This window comes from Babylonia areolata, chromosome 10 (assembly GCF_041734735.1).
Source record: "Babylonia areolata isolate BAREFJ2019XMU chromosome 10, ASM4173473v1, whole genome shotgun sequence".
In the NCBI taxonomy this organism is placed as follows: domain Eukaryota; kingdom Metazoa; phylum Mollusca; class Gastropoda; order Neogastropoda; family Buccinidae; genus Babylonia; species Babylonia areolata.
In genome coordinates, this window is record NC_134885.1 from 15,225,775 (window position 1) to 15,240,466 (window position 14,692).

Below are 14,692 nucleotides of genomic sequence, written 5' to 3' on the forward strand. Positions count from 1 at the left end.
TATTTGTAAACGCCTAGGGCTTATTTTCAAGATTAGATGTAAATAATCATAATAATAATAATGCTTTAAGCAGATGATGGTTATTATAATTACATTGGATAACTGTTGTTATTTTTGTTTTAACAAGTTCAGTGCCAGAGAATTTTGTATTTTAAAAAAAGAGGAAAAAAAGTGTTCTCTCCTTGAAATTTGAGGATTCAGGGGTGATCATTTTTTCTTAATTCTAGCACAAAAACTATAGGAGATACAAAAAAATATGTAATGTTTTTGTGAAGGAAAATGAATGTGTATTCTAAATCCAGGCCTTTTTCCTAATTATTTTTAATCTAGATAACTATTCAGGCATTTCTAGGTGAAGATAATAATTTTTATGCATTAAAAATTCTTTGCACCTCCACAGAATGACACCAAGAAAGAAAACAAACAGAATACAGCTGGAAATAATAAGCTTATCGTCCGATTATACCTGTAAAAGAAAATGGCTTATAAATTTATGATAACAATCACAATACTTGTAGTCATGTAAGTGAATAACTGTCCCAACGACATACATGGGTTCAGAAAAGTCAGTAATGTTCTCAGAGAGTAAGCAGTCAAGTTTTTCATACACCTATGAGTGTCCCCCCTTAGAAGAGAGAGCACTTTGATATTCCTTTCCTCTAATTTGTAACTGATCAGACAAAGTGCCTGCTGTGCATCCAGTTTTTCTCCTCTATAAGTAGATCAGTCAGTTGATCAGCGTGCATGAAAAACTTTTTTTAAATATGTGATTCCTGTCGACTGTCAACCCTGGGATTCAGGAAAATCATGGATTATTGGCTGTTGCCATTTCTGGCAGTTGATCACTGTGAAAAGTGACAGACAGGTGCCACACCCCTAACCAGCCTTCTGTCTGGCCTTTGACCTATTGTCTTACACCACTCCTCTCTCTCTCCTCCCCTTCTTCTGGAATCACGTGAAAATGCTGCCCTTCATTGTCAGTCATGGTCACTTGCTCAGAACTGATGTCTGATTGGATAGATGGGCTGAAGAAAGAGTTGGATGTCGTCAATTTTATCATTGTTGTTGTCGTCACCTTCCAGTTCAAACGTATCGTAAGATGACAGATCCATCTCTCATCTCTCATCACTCGTACATATCAGCACAGTAGCAAAATTGTGAAAATCCGCTTTTTAGGATCTATGTCTTCCCATAATGAAGTGTCCAACGCCTTACATACGTGCACCAAGTGGTCCAGTTAGCAAATCATTATTGAGAAAAAGGGGATCTTCCACCTGATGAATGCTCACTTAAACTGTATGTTTATAATCCAGACAAATAAAACTAACCATTCAGAATCATTGTACCAAACTGTGATGTCGGAAAATCAAAATACATTCAGGACATCAGTGGACATGTTTTCGGCACTATGGCAACAACACTTGCAGGATGTCAGCTGACATCTTATAGGCACTCAAATGGTTAGATACGAGTCAGAGAAAATTTCCATGAAATGAAGTGGTTAAAATTATCTGCATTAAAATCAGTTCCAGGATTCCCAGTCATATTTTGTTGGGTGCCTGTGGCCCACTATTACACCAGAAATTGATGGCCAGCCAGCTGTGAGTTAAAACCTGGCCAACAGATATACCCCCCCCCCCCCCCCGCCTGCCCCCACCCCCCAACCCACTCCCCTGCTGGGTTGGTGGTGAGCTTGACTGACCAACCCCTATCCTCACCCTCTTTCCCTTTCCAACTACATATGTAGAGTGGCAGATATGTAGAATGATGATGCTTACGCTGGCCACTGGTTAAAGTTCATTGTCACTTCTGGCGTGCTACAGACCCAGACTGATCAGTCTCGGGCATAAAACTTTCACCCTGTTACTTTCGCTCTTGCGTCACAAAGTGGGTTGTGACTTATCATCCAAATCTGCATCTGTTTCATCACTCTCACTACTACACAGGTTTTCTTCTCCAAAATCCATATCTTTCAGTATTTCCTAAGGCACCTATAAGGCTGTGAATCTTCAGAAAATGAGCCGTGATCAGTCTTTGCAAGAAAACACCATTTTGACCAACCATGTCTGCAAATGACTTCGGAATTTCCTACTGCCCATGAGTCATACAGTTCTGATCTGACAAGTCCAAGGGATGTAAACAGTCTTCAAACATTCTGAAGACAGGGAAACAAAGTAGTCCCCTTAACTATCAACTGATGAAAATAGGACATGAGAGATGTGTCCTTAAGGCATACAACAGTGCAAAAAAGGGACATAAGCCTCACATACCAAGGCAGGCAACGGAGCAAATGTCCCTCAATCCCCCCCACTGTTTTCCTTTTGTATATGACCTGCATCAATCAATAACCACTCAGCTGCCATGCCAGTCACAGAACTTTAAAAACTTTTTGACAGCTTTTGACATTTTTTTTAAAGTCTTTTTGTTGCAACTTTTCCATTCTGACCCTGTTATTCAAACGGATTGAACAGGAAGTGTGGTAGTTTGTTTCCCCTCCCCAAGTCACAGCAACTGTTTCTCAGCCTGTTGTTCATGTTGTGATGGACAAGGAAATGACATCTGAACCACTGTCAGTTTCCTTGCTGTGTTTTTCCTGTGCAAGAGAAGGGAGGAAAAAGACCTTCACACAAGTCGGAGAACAATAATGTTCAATGGAACTTGCAAGGTACCTTTTTTTTTTCTTCTCTCTCTCACTGTTCAGTGTTGGATTTTATTGGTGTTAAGTGTTTGAATCATAGCATATGTGAGCACTCACTTCCTCAAGCAGTTTAGAGCAGCTCTTGTTTCAATGTGAAATAGCTTTCAAAAAATGTCTGTGTAAAATGCTTGTTAAAAATGTTACCTTTTGTTAAAAATATGTGCATATAAGCCATGCCAAATGCCTGATTGTGACAGAGTATTATTGATGAAACCAGTCAGATGCTGTGAATATTGAAAGTGCGCGTGTGCAGAATCAACAGTATAGAATTCCTTATCCGGATTATATGACAAAATAAACTAGCTTCTGTATCTGGTGTGCTTTGGAGTGTGGGTGTATCAACATGTTGAGAAACTGGCAATAAATATCATGTGTGAAATTGATCATGAGCAGAGAGTTTTTGCAGGAAAAATAGACATTAGCATTCTGGCTAAGTGTTTTGATGTTTGTATTTTCACATGCACAGAACAAGAAAGAGGGTGTGAGAAGGGGTGTGGAAAGGAAATGAGTGGTATTTAAAAAGATTGAGAGGGGATAATTCAATAACTGGAAAGATTTGTTGTCATTAGCCTTTGGCCAAAACACAAAAGTGTGCCACAGTACAAAAGTGAGCTACAGAAAAAGTAGGCCACAACAAAAGTTGGCCATAATACAATTGTAGCATTTGAGAACCAAAATGAGTGAGGAGGTGAAGCTGACCTAGGGGCATGGTGATTTGCCACAATAAAGATTCCAAGCTAAACCACTTCTTTATTTGTATATGAAGCTTGGAGAGAGAGAGCAAGAGCAAGTGAATTGAAGGGGTTCAGGAATAGGTCATCATCCGCATCATCTATTTCCATACAATACAAAGTGTAAAGAAATTAAATATGTGTATAATAAAAACAGAACAGTTGAGTCCATTTTGCTCCACTGTATATAAAAAAAAAAATTTTTTTTCTTGACCCTTGAAGTTACTGAAAATGAAGTTTATGATTGTGTTGACAGTTTCAAATGAATTGGACAATAGTTTACTGTTCAAAAAGGTCTCTTTTGGAACCAGCTAACTGCATAATAGATAGCCTGTGAAGAAATTTGCTGTAAATACTTTTTGTATTTCTCTACCCCCCCTCTTCCTTGCGTTGTTATATTTGAATTGGTATATTATTTTGTTTTCTGCTATGATTTCAATGACAGTTACAGTATTTTTATTTACTTTGCCTCTGAAACCACCAAATATTCTGGTTTCAAATGCTGTTATGCCTGGGGTGGACAGTGAGGATAACTTTAGCTGCTAATGCTCTATAAAATGCTCCAAAGGCCTCTGACAGCAAAGTCAATCTCCAGCCTTCACATGTGGCTTAGCATCTAAGCTCATCGAAGCGGTTTCTTGCAGATAGTAGGAACAGACAAATAAATCAACCAAACTTTCATGCTCCTATTTTACCCATGTCTTGTGGTGTCCAGCTGTAAATTAAGCCATTGCGTATTAGCCATGACTTGTGTAACAGTAACGACATCATCACAATTGTTTAATCAAGTTGTCATGAAATTAGCATTTATCTATGATGCAGTTTACATACCTGTGGTGGGCTCTCATGGCCTGAGCAGGTGTTGGGTGTACGCGTAGGTCAGACATCTGCTTTGAAAGAAAAAAAATTCTGAAGAAAATGTGGTGCAGCTTATATGGATCGGTCTGCAAGCTTTGACACCTCCATGAAACTATGATGCTATTCTCCAACACCCTAGCATTGTCAACTGTCAACATTACCAATCTGTGATGCAATCCCATTCAGTCTCGCCCCCCAACCCCATCATTCCCCAAAACATAATACTAAATTGTAGATTGCAGTCTTAGCAACTCCTAGTGATGTGCCATGTATATTATTTGCTGTCAGTGTTTACACAGCTGAAATGAAAGTAAAAAAAGATGAGATGCACTTTTTTTTCTGTCCCAACAAGTGTTCACCATCACTTCATTGTGCACTGGTCACTTTGTTTAACTCTTGTGATGCTGGTTGCAGGTGTCTGCATGCCCCGTTTTCACGTTGTGACAGATAAAAGTGAAGATTCCGTTTCCAAACTAACACCATTTTGTCAGTTTTAGCAAAGTGTTTACTGATAATTCTGGTGACAGAACCAGACTGCTCAGTGCTGTGGAACGTTACACCTACGTAGAAAGATTGTCAGAATTGTATGCACAGCTACTTTTTTTTTTCTTCTGCAGGACTAACATTCCTCCATCTTTGCTTTGTATGAAAAATGTGTTAAAGGGGTGGTAGTGGTGGGGGTAGGGGTTGAGTAGGATAACAGGCAGAGGATAGGTGCACAATCCACTCTCTCCTCGTACCACAGCAGGGTCTTTTAGAAAGATGAATTGAGGTGTTTATTTCTCTAACTTAACAGCACACCTGGAACACACACAATATTAAAACCCAGGTTAAATCAATACCAAAACATATGCTAGACATAATTACACTGATGTAACAGAAACATCATTATGTTGTCTGGACAAGCAAACAATTCCACAGATAACCTTTCTCCATTCTGACACTCAATGTCTAGCTGTACACTCTCTTCTCAAAGAGATCTATGTAAAAATGTAAAACAAACTTCATTTAGCTTACTATCAACAATCAGTGGCACATAAGTTAATGTGCACCAAATATATGACTAACAAATACTAACTCCCAGTGTTTAACTCCAGTTAAATCACCATACAGTAATAACTGTTTCCATTAAAACTGAACAAATCTGTACTTTGTGTCAGCAAAGTATCTCAGTGGTAAAATTTTTTACATGGGAATCATATAGTTACCAAGTAATTTGGTAAATATATAGCAACCTGTGTGCACCAACATAGGACTGCCTCTCAGTGGTCTCAAATCTTATTGAACACATACAGCTGTGTGTTACCCCACTGGCATATAACACATGACTACAGCACATAGTAATCACAACTACCAAGTCGCACATGTTCCCCATGTTGCATTATCACCCATGGAAAAGCATGAACATCCAATTAGCCTGTAAATTTGTTCACCTTGAATATAACCATCACCACCTAACATACAAAATAAGTATGTCATACCTCAAAATAACTCCAACTATTACAACCAAAACATTCTACGCAGATGCAACACACACACATAATCTCTGTGTTTCTTTGTGACTGAATGCTTACATTGTTCCCACCGTATGTCAACAATTGACACACCACTGACATGTTACTGAACATTATCATTTATGTAAGCCAAAATGCACAACATGTAAACCCAAACATGTCCAAGCATCATACCATAATATCAACCTGTAGGAAACAGGAAAAGGGGGGGGGGGGGATACCCAAATACCCTAAACCAGTACTCCATTTAGTCATGTATTGGCTACATTGTATATTTTAACCACTTTTCCCTCAGTCACTAGCCTCAAATACAATTAAGCCATACACATGCTGGCTATGCTCTCTCACAAGTCATGGTATCTGCATCAACACATTCCAGTTACATTAACTGTGCAATACCACATCAGCCAAAAGTGTCATAATGTTCTTGTGATACAACATCACAATTCTACGAACTCCAAACTGTTTCCAAAAACCAAAAAGTAAATTGCCAACAAACCAAATTACCAGTACAAGCATTACTCACAGCCCCCAACGTTACAGGGTTCACTTTATATTCATGTAGCAGAACACAATCCCACTGAGCCAGTGTATTAGTCACAGAATCCAAGTATACCATAAATCAAGCATTCAACTAAGTCCGAAAAATAGATGCTAGTTTGACACTCACAGCCCCCATGGTAGTCTTGACCGTCCAGCTCTCCTGGCCTGCTTCAAGGAAGGAAAAGAAAGAAACCCCACTTGCCTATTCATTTTATCCTCTTCACAAGCTGGCGCTGTATGCAAACTATCTTCCGACCCAGAACGTTTCCAATTGGCTGAAGTTAACAGACCAATCTGGGACCAACAGTGCTAGACTTGCACATCAGCACTTTTCTCACAGAACCCAGCATTGTCAAGGAGAAGGGGAGGGGAGGGGGGGTGATGAAAAGAGGAAGGGAAGGAGGAGGAAAGATCACCCAGCCCTGATTCTGTTCTAAACAGCTCATGATAAACACACCACACCATGTGGTGACCATTGAGGCAGATGCCATCCTGCCAGAGATCGACATGGGGGGTAAGGAGGGGGTTTGGGGGGGACGGGGTTGAGGGTGATGGGAGTGGAAGGAAAAGGGCAGGGGAGTGTATAGGAAGAGAATGGTCAGAGGAGAGACCATCTTTACTTAGTATTTCTTGATAACTTGCTCCCTCTGTACTTGGCCAAGGGAAGGGGGGGAAAGGGAGAGAGGGTATGGGGAGGGGTGTTGGTGGGGATAGATGCCATGGAAGGGGGGTGGGGGAGAAGAGTAGGGAGGTAGGAAGTAGGGGTCCATCAGTGAGCAGTGTGTCTGAGAAAATCCCACGCTTCCACCATAGGTGCCTGACACACAATAACAAATGTCTCTGCAGTGTGAGAATTATCTTGTACTGAATTGTGGTTCTATTGTTTTGAAACACTGATCAGGTGAGTGCCTGTGGTTGTCTTTTTGTATAAGGAGAATAAAGTTGAAATTAGAAAAAACTATTGTGGAGTATTGTATTTGCACATCTCTTGCCTTGTATGGTAACAGAATCCTCTTCAAGTCAGGTGAAGGATCTAAGGTTATCATCATCACATGTTTTACTCTTGATTGTAATAGGACAATGAAGCATTAACGTTTTATTTCAAGTGACAGATTTAAAAACAAAAGATGTTTATTCCTTGCTTTTTTTGTGTGATCAGAATGGATGCTTGGGTCATATTTCATTCTTCATGTAAAGTCCAGCATTATCAGTCTACTGAATATACTTCTCTTCTTGCAGCTGTAAAATATTGGAAGATGTAATCCATCTCCTTGATCCCAGTTTCAACTTTTTATACAACCAGGTCTTTTTAAAGAACAAGAATACAAAACCAAAGAATATAAAACCAAAGTCAGTGTTCCCAGTCAGTTGATTTTACTTCGCTAAGTTAACCAGTGTTGAGAACATCTATTTTAGAATGCTTTCCCAATACATGATTACTACTATTTGTGTGTGTCCCTCATGTCTTATAAACCTTATGTTTCTTGACAATAAAATGTGGCAATACAAAGGCATCCAGGAGTCATGACCTGGGTGCGGCCCAGCCCCCACAGCATGTAAGGAGTTAAGGGCCGAAACACTTGAATGAGGGGGGGCTTCTTCTCTGAAGACCTTGTACTGTCCAGGTCTCCCAAGAGTTTCTTATCACTGTTCACAAACACTGTAGAATCAGCACTATCATGTCCACAAACACCTGTAGGATCAGCACCGCCATGTCCATAAACACCTGTGGGATCATATTCATTTATTCATGTACTGTATTTTACTTTATTTCATTTTCCCTCAAGGCCTGACAAAGCACATTGGGTTACATTGCTGGTCAGGCATCTGCTTAGCAGATGCGCAGCATACATGGATTTGTCTAAACGCAGTGACATCTCCTTGAGTAACTGAATTGTAGGATCAGCACTATCATATCCACAAACATCTGTAGGATCAGCACTATCATGTCCATTAACACCTGTACAATAAGCACTATCATGTCCATGAACACCTGTATGATGAACACTGTCATGTCCATAACACTTGTATGATCAGCACTATCATCAACATAGAGGAAAACCTGCCAGAGGCATATTGTGGATTCTGTCCAGGTAGCAGCACCATCGACATATTTATAGTCCATCAAGAGAAATGTATCAAGCAGAACATGGACTTCTACCCTGTTTTAATGGACTTGACCAAGTTGTTCGATACTGTCAATAGGGAGGCCCTCTAGACAATCCTGTCAATGTTTGGATGTCCGAACAGGTTTGTGTACCTGATTCACCTGTTCCATGATGACATAACTGGACTGGTACTCTCTGGTGGAGAAGCATCAGAGCCGTTCAGCATTACAAATGGCGACAAGCAAGGATGTGTTCGGGCTCCTGTCCTCTTCTTCACCTGTGTGCTTAATCATGCTGTCAGGGACCTTGAACTCAGGGTCTACCTGAGATACATGTTGCACAGATCTCTTTTTGATATTCACCACTTCAGCACCAAGACAATGGAGAGGATAATCTTGGAAACTCTCTGCTGATGACTGTGCCCTCATGGCACACAAGTAGTCTGAACTTCAGCTCATAGTCAACAAGTTTGCTGGAAGCCTCCTTCTCTTTGGTCTCGCCATCAGCCTGGGCAAAACAGAGGTCCTGCTACAACATGCCCCCACTTCCACTGCTCGTCCCCCCTCTTTGACCATTGAAGGGACAGAGCTGAAGACAGTGGCAGAATTCAAGTACCTTGCAGTGTCGTTTCCAGTGATAGAACCCTGGACAAAGAAGTCATTGCCAGGTTCTGCAAAGCAAGCCATGCTCTTGGTCATCTGAGATCATGTGTCCTGAATCAGCACAACATCAGGCTGTCCACGAAGCTGAAGATGTATAAGCCCATCATTCTCTCCAGTCTCCTATATGGATGTGAGACATGGACTCTGTACAGTAGTCTCCACACTCAGCTCTTTCAAGTCTGGCCTTAAAACCCACCTCTTCCCAAAATAGCCTCCCTTGCCTGCCCTTCCTTGTCTTTAGTTTCTACAGTTTTAGAGTTATGCATGCATGTGAATGACTGGTGCGAAAGCGCTTTGATTTGTCTCTGCACAAGATCTTGATTTGTCTCTGCACAAGATCCAGCGCTATATAAATACCATTATTATTATTAGTAGTAGTAGACACCTGAAACAGCTGGAACAGTTCCACGTGTGCCTCTAGCTGGACCGAATCACAAACTGGGTGCTCTGTCAAAGAGCTGAGACAACCAGCATCAAAACCATGATCTTTCTGAAAACTCAGCTTCAATGGACAGGGCACATCATCCGAATGGAAGACTCCAGCATGCCTAAGCAGCTGCTGTATGGCAAGCTTTGCTCAGGCATGCAGAACCAATGCAGGCCCTGCAAGCAGTTCAAAGACTGTGAAGGCCAATGCAGCCCTTGCCGGGATTACCCCAAGGCAGCTCAAGCGCCATGCACGGGATAGGCTTGGCTGGCATGCTCTTTCAAGGCAGGCACATGACAGCTTTTAAGAGGGATGCTGTGCAAGCATCACAAATGCCCTTTTTAGGAGGAAGGTAGCAGCAACTGTGCCAGCTGAACCAGGACTGTTCCCTTACCCCCACTATGAACCACCATGTCATTCAAAAATTGCACTCCACAGCCACCTTAAAGTCAACAACAGATGAGTTGTGCAAGCTGTCATCATTGGAACTGGTTGACTACTAAGATGATGATCATGTCCACAAAGACTTCCCCAAACATCACATCAATGTTGTTTATTGCCCAGCTAACCACAAGAGGACATTTCAGGCCTTACAAATCAAAAATGAAAAGCAGTACAGCACACCAAACAAATTTTGAAGCCAATTTGAAACAAGTTGATAGAAATGCGTCAGCTGAAAAACAGAAAACACTGAAAGAAACCAATTCTCAATCAAATTTGCAATGACAAAAATGAAAAATAATCAATGTCTCCACTAGAAGATCTTCAGAAGCCTGTATAAAACTGCAGATCATCTCCAATGGTATGCAGTGACAAAGACATGTCATCCTGTCTTCTTTCACGAGTTAGCTAGCCATAACTTTTTAATATCATGTGCTGTAAAAAACCAACATGAGTAGTGGTGGTTTTAAAAATGTCGTCAATACTCATGTTGGTCTAACTGTTCCTCTAGTAGGGAGGTTATTAGGTTATTATGCACAACAAGTGACTGCTGTTGCGCAATATGTGGTACTGTTTGGGCTTGCCCCCTGCTGCTGACAGCTCATGCTCATTTTAAAGAGACATTCTTAAAACAGAACAAAGAGGTCCCTGCCGATCCGTGAGGTGTTCAGGTTAGAATGAAAGTGTTAGGCAATCAGGAGTGGGTAGCAAACCTGAAGAGCACAATACAGTGTGAAACAGCTGCTACTTGTGGTGCATAGTAACCTCCCTATTGGAGGAACAGCATGACCAACATGAGTATAAATGAGAGATTTTTAAGAATACCACCCGAAGTGCAAATCAGTTTGAATGGTAAAAAGTTAAAGCAATTTTTTTTACACTTCTACACTTCTTCCACTTCTTTCTGTGAAATGAAGACATCTGGGTTTGGATTTATTATTTTTTCTCTCTCTCTCTGCACACACACACACACACACATATATATTGCCAATTGAGAGAGGCTTACTGACTGTAATATTGTGGGAAAACAACTTGACTGATTTTTTTTTTCCACTGTGATATCACTGTGCTGATATCGTTGTAATCATTATTATATATAATACTTGCACACACTGCAAAAGTGAAAAAAGTGCAGAAGGTTGTATTGTCAAAATATGAGCACTGCCTGATAAACACTGACCCTGTGTTTTTTCATAATATTGAGTGTGGATTTCTGTTTCCGACTGTGACATGCAAATCCCACACCAACCATTCTGACTGTACACAGGACAGACCATGCATCTGACATGTGACAATGGTTGTTCCTGGCAAAATTCTGTAGAAAAATCCACTTCGATAGGAAAAACAAATAAAACTGCACGCAGGAAAAAATACCCCCAAAAAATGTGTGGGGCTGTAGCATAGCGACGCACTCTCCCTGGGGAGAGAAATCTACTGACGGAACCAAGCTTAAGACAAACGAAGAAAAAGGATCCGCCCTGCTCAAACATTTCATACAACAGAGTGATCAAAGAAACTTAGATGAAAAAAAGAAATATGTTGAGGAGTTAAACCAAACCCTTATGCAGACTGGACCCAATGATGACTTGACAATAGATGATCCAAACGAAGCAATAGCTAAATGCAAGAAAGAATCGGCTCCTGGCCCAGACAAAGTTCGCAACTTGGACATCAAGGAGCTATCAAGAAGACAGAAGCAAACTTTTCAATCTGTATCAAAACAGTTTCCACAATGGACTGGACACACAGCTTCTTAAAACCCATACCAAAACCAGGAAAGGACCATCGTCAGGTAAGCGGCTACCGAATCCTAACCATGCAAAACAGTGCTGGAAAGCTCATGGAACGCATGATAGCCAGGAAACTTGCAAGGGATCTTGAACACAGGCACATTCTCCCTTCAAATCAAGGTGGTTACAGAACAGGCAAGTCCACATGGGAAAATGCAGCTGCTTTTGCATATGAGATATAAGGAGGATTTCAAAAAAAAGAAGAAACACTAGCATTTGCAATCGACCTTGAAGATGCCTACAATAAAGTTCAGTTTGCACACCTCATGGAGCTGCTACTAAGGTATGGAGTAAGTTTGACACTGACAAGATGGATAGCAGCAGTGCTTCAGGAAAGAACCGTCGTCCTACACCTCGGAGATTAGATGTCTGCACCCATGGGACTGCCACAAGGGTCTCCACTCTCTCCTGTCCTCTACAATGTCTACACGAAGAGCCTTGCAGACTTAAACAACAATGGAATAGCTCGGGTCCTTACTTCTGCGGATGATGGCCTGGTCTTCAAAACTTCGAAAGATGCTCAGGAAAGAACTAAAGCCGTCCAGAAACAACTAAACAATATTGCTCAATGGTGCAAAGACACAGGATCTTCCATCAATCCAGTGAAAGCCCAAACCTTGCTGTGCACCCTCAACAACAGAAACGCGAGCAAATCACCACCACCTGTGTCATTCGATGGGATTCAGATCGAGAAAACTGAATGCCTACACTACCTAGGAATACACTTTGACAGGATGATGACCTTCAGAAAACATATGGAAAATACTGTTCTCAAATGCAAAAAGGGCCTTTAAGTCTTAAAAGCAATGGCAACCAAAGGTATTGAACAACGCCACCTCTTCCTGCTATACCAATCACTCGTCCTCAGTGTGATCGACTATGGACTTGGGCTAACAACACCATCTCAAAGCAACCTCCTAAAATTTGAAAGAGTTCAAAATGAAGCTATGAGGCTGATCCTTGGAACAACAAAAGACACGCCCACGGAAACCATGCGATACCTGCTTGACCTTCCTTCAGTACAGGCCAGAAACAAGTTAGAACAGGTTAAGACCTACTTCAAAGCATCAGAAAACCCTCAAAACCCACTGCATGACGCAGTCAAAGAACCAAAAGGCAGCCGTCTAGGACAAGGAAGATCATGGATGGGGCAAGCAAAAGACACAATCCAGCTAGTATGCCAACTACAAGGCCTGAAAGAAACAAAAGAATGGGAGAAAAACAAAAAAAAACCTCAACCATCTATTCAACACAGCCATTTCACCCACTCTAGGAAGACATTGTCGGGAATGGCCACAGGGCAAAACTGATATGGAAGTGAAGCTACTCATAGAAGAAAACAGTAAAGAAGAGGACATCATCATATACACAGATGGCTCAGTCACCAAAGGCCAATCCGGTTGGGGATTCACTGCGAAACAAAATGGAAAAACAATTAGGGAAGAGAATGCTGCCTACAAAGTCACAACCTCCAGCCTAATGATGGAAGCTGAAGCTGTGACACATGCCCTCCAGTGGCTATCGTCTATCCATATGCCCGGAAACCAACATGCCATGATTCTAACTCAATGAACCTCATACAGAAAACTGAAATTGGAATGGGAAGCCCAGAGTGGCATAAGGCAATGCGCAACTTTCAGATTAAAAAACTTACATGGTCATACTGCCCGGGACATGCAGGTGTTAAGGGAAATGAGTGAGCTGACAGACTTGCTGGTAACGCAACAACAATGAGCAGCCTACATCTAGGAAAATCGGAAATCCTCAGAAAAGTCAAAGAATATCAAAAAGAACAGGTACAAGGCCATCACACCATCGACTGCCTCAAAGAGATAAAGGCAGAGAGAGGGAGTGGCCGTAAGTCTAGCATGAAAGGTAGAGCATGATGCTTTGCAAATCAAACAAATATCGACATCATTTCCAAACCAACATTGCGCAAATTTCTTCAAAACGGAACAGAGTCTCTGTGGGCTTTTCCAAATACAATAGACAGCAACACACCAGATGCCACGCTCTTGGCATCAGAGATCTTTTCCCATCCCTCTTGCAGCCAATCAGTGGCAGCCTCTGTGTGTGTGTGTATGTGTGTTTGTGTGGGTCTGTGTGTTTGTATGCATTTGTGCATGCGCAAAGGTGTAAGTGTACACAAGTGTCAGGAGAGTTCTGTGCACGTGCGTATGTGTGTGTGTGGGAGGTGGTGGGGGTTATGGGGGGCGCGGAGTGGGGGGTGGGGAGGGGGTAGAGGATGAGGTATGTGTGTGTATGCATGCCTACACTGTGGGTGCAACCGAATATTGGAACGTGCGGGTGTGCATATATATATCTTTGTATATATGTGTGTGGGGCTGGGGGTGGGGGATATGGGCATATGTGTGTGCACCTGTACAAGTAAGTGTGCCTGTGTGTGTGTGTGTGTGTGTGTGTGTGTGTGTGATGTGGAAGCTGCGATACGTAGCCAAGAAATGAGTGTGTGGAGGGGGGCAGAGGGGGTGCAGGGTAAGGTGTGTGTGTGTGTGTGTGTGGTTGTGTGTGTGGGTTGGGGCTCATGTACGTTTATGTGTATTTGATTGTGCTTTCATATCTGTGAAACTGCATGTTTGGTGCATATCTGTTATGCATATGTGTGTGTATGTGTGAATGTGAGTCTGCTTTTTTTTGTTTGTTGTTGTTTTGGGGGTTTTTTTTTGTTGCTTACTTATCATCATTGTTGTCTTTTTTTTTCTTTTTTTTTTATTTATGTATTTTATTTTCATTATTATTATTATTTATCAATTAATTCTTTTTTCTTTTCCTTTTTTCTTTTTTTTTCTTTTTTTTTTTCTCAAGGCCTGACAAAGCGTGTTGGGTTACGCTGCTGGTCAGGCATCTGCTTGGCAAATGTGGTGTAGAGTATATGGATTTGTCTGAACACAGTGACGCC